Source organism: Pomacea canaliculata, linkage group LG3 (assembly GCF_003073045.1).
Source record: "Pomacea canaliculata isolate SZHN2017 linkage group LG3, ASM307304v1, whole genome shotgun sequence".
Classification (NCBI taxonomy): Eukaryota; Metazoa; Mollusca; class Gastropoda; order Architaenioglossa; family Ampullariidae; genus Pomacea; species Pomacea canaliculata.
Genome location: NC_037592.1, coordinates 33,602,250 through 33,611,547, shown reverse-complemented (window position 1 = coordinate 33,611,547; position 9,298 = coordinate 33,602,250). Strand labels below are relative to the sequence as shown.

The 9,298-nt window shown below is 41.7% G+C and overlaps 1 pseudogene; it reads left to right on the top strand.

The window, feature by feature from the left end:
- On the top strand, positions 1 to 8,554 carry LOC112559431 (annotated as a pseudogene).
- Positions 8,555 to 9,298: the final 744 nt, after the last annotated feature.

Here is a 9,298-nt window from a genome sequence, read left to right as displayed (position 1 = left end):
ACAAAGTTGGTGACCCGCCGCTCACAAGATGACAGAACAGCTGGAAGCCTGGGACTTCGTGGCCATCGGGTTTATTTTGCTCTTGTTCTTGCCGTTGGACTGTGGGTAAGTGTCGAAAACACTCGTTCATTCATTGATAAAGAATGACAAAGAAATAATACTGTCACTAAAATAAATAAAGATTTGTCAACAGCGGAGGAAAGCACTTACTGCACGTCCCTAGGATTTTAAAAAGCCAAGGTAATTATTTGGTACATTATAATGAATTATTATCGTATAATACCAGTTGGAAAAGGAGGATTCAAACATGTGTACAGAAATGGAAAATGTGTGGAGCGACAAGGAGGACTCGTTACATAGGTTTGGGGGTCGCAATCAGTCGAAGAAAGTAACCCCTTCGAGAAGCGAAATTATTGATAGGAACATCGTCTTTGATGTAACAAGACTACGTACACAACTTCCCATACTGACCGCTTGTGGCCGAGGGGACAGGTAGGGAGGTGACAAGCACGTGAGAAACAGGTAAACCGTATTAACTGCTGAAACCTTGAGGCAGATGCCGATATCAACATCATTGAAGTGATCCCAGTTTCTCACCTTACAGTCTAATAGTGCTTTGATGGACTTGTCGGGTCGGTAGCTTCGGACAGGTGAAAAAAAATCATGATGCTACCAACTTCAGCGATCAAAGAGTTTACATGCTGAAAATACCCGACAGGACCCTGTACCCGAGTGTTTGCGACCAGCCGGCCTTGGTGCAATTATAGAGAAGATAAAAAAATGTATAAGTTCAGAAACAGGACCAGGGATATTCTCCGCTAAAAGAAACATTCTGAATAAGTCAATGTCTGGTCGGTTTGTTACGCTCCAGTGCTCTCATTGACCGCTCTTCTCTGCAGACACCATTGCTTACTTAAAGGTCCTGTTGTCGCACAGCTGCTGAGTACAGTACATTGTGTAATTTTTTATGTATTTATCGTATACTTTTTATTGAAAATTGGAGTCAATGACGGCTTTCATATTACCTTTTTATTATTTCTGGCATTAATGTCCTTTGTGATAAAAAAAAATGTTTAATTAACTGATACAGGAACTAATTCAAAAGATCAAAGCTACATCTCTGTATGAATCAATATAGTTTGTACTGGGAACAGCTTTTCTAACCTTTTATTAAGACATCCCGTGGCTCAGGTCCATCTGTTGACTGTTGTTACTGTTCAAACGCATGACATTGTCCCCGATGAAACTGATACAATGGGAAGTTGTGACCACCCAGGTTAACATGCAATATGCCGGGGGTCGATAATACAATGCTCACATGTCGATCACAGATAAATAAACTGGGGTGTTTTTTTTTTTCAAACAGCTGTAGGTTAACTCAGTGCATAATACTTTCTTCACAACGATTCGCCAGTAAATTTGCAATAAAGTAATTCATTCAGTCTAATTAGGTACAACTGTTGAAATGATGTCTTTGAAAAATTTTATTTCTAGAAGGTGAGGTGAGTACTAGAATTACATTACACTATAAATTAATTGCTCCTTAGTCTACAAATATAACTATAGCAGAAGATCAATCAAAAACCGACACTTAGGAGGTTCGTAATAACAAATATGCACAGATATTTGGTTTATTTCACCAATTTGCTTTCCTTTCACACACACACATATATATAAACATAAGCAGATCAGCATCGATGAACTTCTGTCGAGCAGAGTTTTCCAACTAGCAGTCCCCAAAACTGGATTGTGAGACAGTTGGTAAGAGGGCTTAGTAAACAGCTGTTTACCAAAAAAAAAAAAAAAAAGTTTGCCAAACTTTGTTTGGTTTGTAAAAGGTTGTGGCTTCAGGTTTCGTCTCGGGACACTGTATGTAACCCTTGTTTGCAGGGGTAGCCGTCGGGGATCTTGCTTTGGGTACACTGGTTTCCTTACCTCCTGTTATTTACCCACACATTATGAAAGCAGAGTATGAAGTGTGTGTGTGTGTGATCGTGCTGTGATGATGTCTATGGAAATGTACACTGTCTATCATATTTAATCACACTCACACACCCTTGTACAAAAATACAAAGATTCCATCCATTGTGTGCACGCATTGTATTCATGTATAACTGTAGACACAATAGTGTCGGACATCATTTTAACACCTGTAACAAAAGTTCATTTTGTTTTCAGTCAACTTTCAGGCCCAACCGAGCCAGCGCCACAGGCTATTTCTTAGCAGGGAAGGATATGCATTGGTTCCCCGTGAGTATATAAAGTCACGTGGTGTTAAAACAGCTGCATCTGGTCACGTGAGTCCACGGAGAGAGGCTAGAAGTTGGTGATGCAAACGACTTTGTACTTGTATTGGCATAATCCACACAGATGTGTAGTTTCTTATAAATATATGTGTGAACAGTTCACATAGAAGTACAAAACACAAATTAAATAGCTTGATGTCTTTTTGTATCTCTATATGTTCTAGATATGTTTTGGTTAGTGTACGTATGTTATGTTGGTGTCATGTCTTTTGTGTATTTTACGTTGTTTATATAAATCACATACACACAACCACAAGTCCAACACAATGAAGACTTTAGAGAAGACAAAAATACCATAAACTCTGCCCTCTCCAGTCACGAAGGGACAATGTTTGTCGGGGAAGTACATGATGCTTGGTTTAAATGTTCAGACAATTGTTATTATAACATCTCCTGTTGAAAGCAACCTATAAATTACACTCAGATGATTTTGCATTTTTAGAATTTTTTTTAAATTTCAGGTTGGTGCCTCTATTTTTGCCAGCAACGTGGGTGCCCCCATGTTCATTGGTCTCGCAGGGACCGCCGCTGCCTCAGGTTTTGCTGTGGCAATATATGAATGGCACGTGAGTGTTTTTGTTTTCCTCTAAGTCACAGGTTGTTTTGTTGTTTATTCCTTGTTACACCCTGTTAGGAGCATAGGGCCGCCACAGGTCGTTTACAGGTAGTCGACGCCACCATGTATCGCTTACATCACAAAACTTTATTTCTTGATGATTGTGTGATTGAGGGATTAAACATTCTTTTCAGGCTGTGTATCTGTGCATTGCTCTGGGATGGGTGTTTGTGCCGGTCTACGTCTCAAGTGGGTAAGTAAGACAAAACTCCTGTATTTTGTATTTAATGGTTAATTTCCAGCATGGCATTTTTATTTGATAGCTTGACTGATGATAATGACTTTTTACCATTACAATATAACATAAAATTTAAAAAAAAATAAAACATATTTATTGGTTACAAAACTTATTGTGTCTTCGTTTAGCTGCATTTATTTACTCTCACGTGTTCCTTTCGTCGCTTCCTGTTTTTTTTTCGAAAAAATCCAGGTGTGATAAAGACAGACATTGATATAATATTTCATTTCTCATTTCTCTTCGTCATAGAATACCACTGGAATATTTTTGTGATACTTTATGTTGTATTTCCAGTGATTTTCGCTGGGTGCTCGCTTTGCCCTTTAAGCTGCAAGTGCGGGTGGTCCGATGGTTTAACTGGTCTGCAAAGCCCTGTATCTCTCGATCTCTTATGTCGCTGGCAGGAAACAACCCTGCAATCAGAAAACTTTGAAAAATTGCCAACAAGTTTGATCACAAGACCACACTTTGTGATAATGAGTGGCGTGATTCACACAAGGGAGACAAGTCTCAATAAAGATGGAACAGAGTTATCCTTGATTGAGTCTCCATTATGGCGACACGATCACACCTAGGTGTAAAAATTTATATATATGTATGACATAGCAAGAGTGCAGGTCAATCACTACTTCTGGAGAAAAAATAATCCATGAAGTAAATTCTTTTCGACAATCGAGACCAGAAAATGACACCAATGAAGACAAACAAATCGAAGATCATGTCCAGCTCAGTCAGTTGGGTCGGTTACTTGGTGGGTAAGATTGTTTAGCCATTTGCACCTCTCCGCATGTCACCGCTGTGAGTTTTAACAGCCTTCGCCTACTCATCCGGGTCTTGTCGCCATGTCCAGGCCTTCACCATGCCGGAGTACTTGAAGAAGCGGTTCGGAGGCAGACGCCTGAGGATCTACCTCTCAGTCCTTGCACTCATCCTCTACATCCTCACCAAGATTTCCGTGAGTCGACTGATGTGTAACCTTTAAACTTTCCTGACTTTTCTACAGTCATTCTTTTTGTGTTTCTATGACATAATAACTTATTTTTTATCTCACTGTCATAGGTCAAACTGGAGTGAGCATATACTAGATATTAGTCACATAATTTCTGATCACATAAACAGATGTTTGATTTTTTTCCAGGGTGAGATCTACTCGGGTGCGATATTTATGCGTCAGCTACCTGGGCTGGAACCTGTACCTGTGTGTCTTTGTCATTCTGGGAGTCACTGGCATCTACACCATGTCGTAGGTAAGAAAGCACGCGCTTTGCACGCTGCTCACATACAACATAAGGCTAAACTATCTCTCCTTCCTCACACAGGAAACCCCGTATGTTCTCTTCATCTTGGAAAGTTACTTGTGCTCTTTTATATCTGGCTTTGAAACACAAACCCACATATAAGAAATGTAACAGGTAGATCAGCTTTGTTTTCAGTGTGTCCCCATAACCAAAGAAACCCAAAATACTACTGGATATTATTTGTTATTAGTCACCACTCGTAGTTCGTCAAAAGAACAAGAAAAATAAACGAGAAATGAGATGCAACAAAGTGATTTTTGCATTTAAATATTACAAACACTCGACTCCAGGTTTGTTCAGATATAACTCATGTCTAGTTGCTGATATTATTTTAAACTCACATAATGATAGCTCTTAGTTTCCTCTAACATTCATTATTGTCGTCTTGACACGATGGGGAAGAGTTAGGAAGAAATATCATTGTAATAAGTGTTAAAGAGTGATGTGTAACAGTGCTGTACTGTAAGCTGTGTTCACTTGCAGGCGCTTGGTTGCTGTTATTTACACCGACACACTGCAGACGGTCATCCTGCTGATTGGTGCATTCATCCTCATGTTCATCAGTAAGTGGCTTGGTGGAGATTAATTAAAGCAAAATAATCGGCTAAAATCTGGATGTCGACTCTTCGCCCTCTGATTTATGTTTAATTGTAAATTAAATGTAATCTGGGGTTACACTCTTTTGCAGGCTTTGGGGAGGTGGGTGGTTGGAATTCTCTGATGGAGCAGTTCAAGACGGCGGCGGCCAACTACACCCTGGCGGACCCTGTCAACTACTCCTGTGGTATGCCCAGGGAGGACTTCATGCACGTGTGGCGGACCCAGTGACGGGGGACATTCCTTGGACAGGTGCCGTGTTCGGACTGACCACCCTGGGCATATGGGTGTGGTGCACTGACCAGGTCAGGGGCCTGTGGCCATCTCAGTCATTTACTGGAGTTCCTGTCTTGAGTATCTGTGTGCGAAACAAAGGGTAACCTGCGCTCAGCCGGCTGCCGGAACAGGTCTTTGCTACTAACAAACAAAGTGGTACCATTGCTATTTTAAGCATCTTTAGGTAGAGATATAGTGGCCAGCGTTGATTTCTTAGGTTGCCAGGAATTTACAGATTAAATTTTGATGAGACGACTTCAAGGAAGGTAACGGTTGATGTCGGCAGATCATGGTGCAGCGGTGTCTGTCAGCCAAGAACCTCGCTCACGCAAAGGGGGGAGCAGTCCTCGCAGCGGGACTCAAAATCCTCCCCTTCTTCCTGTGGATTATTCCGGGAATGATAAGTCGTGTCCTGTTTCCTAGTAAGACGCTTCTTTCCAAAAAAAAAAATCATCAATAATCATCAATCATCAATCATCCATCAATCATCAGTCATCCATCATCATCATCTTCATCATGATGCACCTTATTGTCCTACTCATAACCCAGATGACTATATGAGGACTGAAAGGCATCGTTCATTATTATTCGTTTATTATTCGTTCATTCATTTATTGATTTAAGTAAAAATCTGCTTCTGAAAGTGTAGGAGAAGACTTGAGGGAATGGAATGACGAGCAATCAAGGGTTGCGCCATGTTGCAGACGAAATCGCCTGCGCTGACCCCGACAAGTGCAACGAGGTGTGCGGCAACAGAGCTGGGCTGCACCAACATCGCGTATCCCCTCCTCGTCCTCAGACGGATGCCTACAGGTAGACAGACAGACTGTGTGCTGACCAAGGGATGGGGTAGGGTAGAGGGCGCTCAGATATTGAGTTCTCGTGCATCATGTACCCGTCAGCTTCTTGGTCATGGTCAGAAGAAATCAAGTTAATGAACGGTTATGTTGGTAAACTGTGTACATGTGTATGTTAATGTTCGCGCGTACATGTGTGAGAGAGAGAGAGAGCTCCAGTGACCTCGTCCTGAAACAGCTGTTTCCTGATTGGTCAGGTCTGCGCGGTGTCATGCTGGCGGCTCTACTGGCGGCGCTGATGTCGTCTCTGACGTCCATCTTCAACTCTGCCAGCAGCATGTTCACCATGGACATCTGGCGCCGCTTCCGCAGACGCGCTTCTCAACAGGAGCTCATGATCGTTGGGCGGGTAATGATGGCGGTAGCTCTGGTGGATAAATAACTCACAGCTGCATCATCACTTCAACATCATGTGCAGCTGTGTGATGCCTAGAGTGCAGCTGTGTGATGCCTAGAGTGCAGCTGTGTTGCGTGATGTACAGTTTTATTCTGTCTGATGAACTGCCTGGAGGCCAGCTGTGTGTCTTGGCTTGCGTGCAGCTGTGTGTGTTGCATTGTCTGCAGCTGTGTGTGTTGCATTGTGTGCAGCTGTGTATCTTGTGTGCAGCTGTGCGTGGTGGCTCTGCTAGTGGTGAGCATCGTGTGGCTGCCCATTCTGGAAGCGTCTCAGAGCGGCCAGCTATGGAATTACCTGCAGGCCATCTCCTCCTACACCGCCCCTCCCTGGTGCTTCGTCTTCTTGCTGGCTCTCTTCTGGAAGGGAACCACCGAGCCGGTGAGCCTCTAAACGCCAGCAGCCTTGCAGCTTACAGAGCAAGTGTTCTGTGGTTGACAAAACGTGTTCTGTAGTTAAAATATAATGTTATGCAGTTATGTGTTCTACAGCTTACAGAACATGTGTTCTGTGATTGAAAAATGTGATATATTTAATTAGGTATACTGGACCTTATTACTGACCTCACTAACGAAGGAACTAAAGTGTTGCAATTGAACTTACAGTGTGTTTTGCTTTTACCTTTGGTCCCTAAGGGATTGCAGATGTACTAGCACCATAGTAAAGACACTTTCTCTCGTCTTTTTCTGATTTCTATTCCCTCCAGGGGGCGTTCTGGGGACTAATGATTAGTCTGGCTGTGGGCCTGACTCGCATGGTGCTGGACTTCGCCATGCCCGCGCCAGACTGCGGTAGTCGTGAACAGGATACGAGACCCGCTGTTCTGGCCAAAGTTCACTTCCTGCATTTCGCCATCATCCTCTCCGGTGTCTGCATCATCTCTACCGTCACCATATCGCTTCTCACCAAACCACGCCCACCAGAAAAGGTAAGTCTGGCACAGGTAAACCACTTAACGCTCGACTTCCTCAACAGCACGAAGCTTTCATTAAGCTGAATATAAGCTAGTTGAAAAATTACATTTGGCAAAAAATAATTGACTTTCCACAGTAATGTTTGTCGTTTTAATTCTTTTAAGTGAAAAATTCTTTCTACCTTTTGACTGTTGACTTGCAATTATTACCAATTCAAAAGTAAATCAAGGATCTGTAGGTCTTACTGTCACGTAGGGGTTTATCTTTTTTTCTTCGTGTGACCTCAATGTCAGCTGTTTTGAATTTTTGCATAGATTTATATTTCATTAAAAATTGAGCCACGTTCTTTGGAAAAAAAAAATATGGGTAACACGACGGGGTTTACAGCCATGTCTACTGTTCCTCTCGACTGTTGCACAGCTTCGTCGTGTGACTTTCTGGACACGCAATGACCTTTTGGATCCCGAGGAGACGGAGTCTGAGGACGACTTCGCTGAGGGCGACAACGACAGCGTAGAGAAACTAACCGTACCTCGTACGTGCCACCTCCGTTGTACACATTTGTATCCAACCATTTATTGCCACCTCAACCACTTCCTGTGGGCTGAAGTCTCGTCTCTTTGTACTTTTTTTCCGACAATGCATCGTCTATTGTTTTCGTCAATATAGTAGCCATCTTTCTCTCTAGTTATATTTCTTTCTCTGCTTTTTTATTCTATTCTATTTTCTCTTCTATCTTTTGAGGACTTTTATTTTAATTAATTAATTAAATTAGTTTATTCGCTGATAATATGTCTATTTGTTCTATTTCAGAGAAAAAGTCGGTGAGCCGGTTACTGTACAACTGGGTGTGTGGTGTGGAGACCAAACCTAAACCCAAACTAACTAAACTAGAGAAGGAGGTGATTAAACAGAAGATGAAGTCGATCGCAGAAGACCCAATGTCTACTCGGATTAACACAGCGGCGGCTTTGATCATCTGTACTGTATGCACCTTCCTGCTGGGCTTTTTTGGATAGACAAAATGCATGATATGAACAGTATTTCCTCTTCTCCACTTCCAGCCATCTCTGAAAAGCCACGCTGAAAAAATAACCTTAAATTTCTCTTTTGTTTGATCTTCCTTGAAAGACATTTCTTTGGAATCGAATGTTTACAGACGATGAGAATTGTATGTTCATATACATTGTGTTTCGTTCATTCTCACACATAATTATAATAATATAAATATTTTGTTTTTTCTGTATATATATATATGTCAAACGTATATACCCATATGTAGATATAGACACATAAATGCATTTTGCAGTATCAGACAGCTTTTGTAATGAACTGGCAGCAGTCATACATAAATCTGTTATACATAAATGAATACTAGATTATTTTTGTTTTTTGTTATGGTATAATACAGTAACATTTATACATTCCATTCTATGTAAGCACAATCAAGAGACAAGAATGGAGAAAAGGAAAATCTCATCAGTCATACCTATTACTGTGTCATGACTGGGAGATTACTAAACTTTTGTCAGTTTTGACAAATTGCTTTTGACTCAGTCCGTTGGTTAGGCCGCAGATCGTCAGTTCTGATACAGTATTGTGGATTGAATACAATGTCAGTGATTGACACCACAGTGTTCAATGCGTATATTGATAAACACAACAACAAGTACAGAGGTTCGGTAACAAAGACAACACGCTGCCATGTGCCGGCTGCTGCAGGATAAGGCACTGGAACCTGACCCCTGACCTTTCACCGTCAGCAGGCGCATGTCACAAAACAACGCAGATGTAGGTTTTTC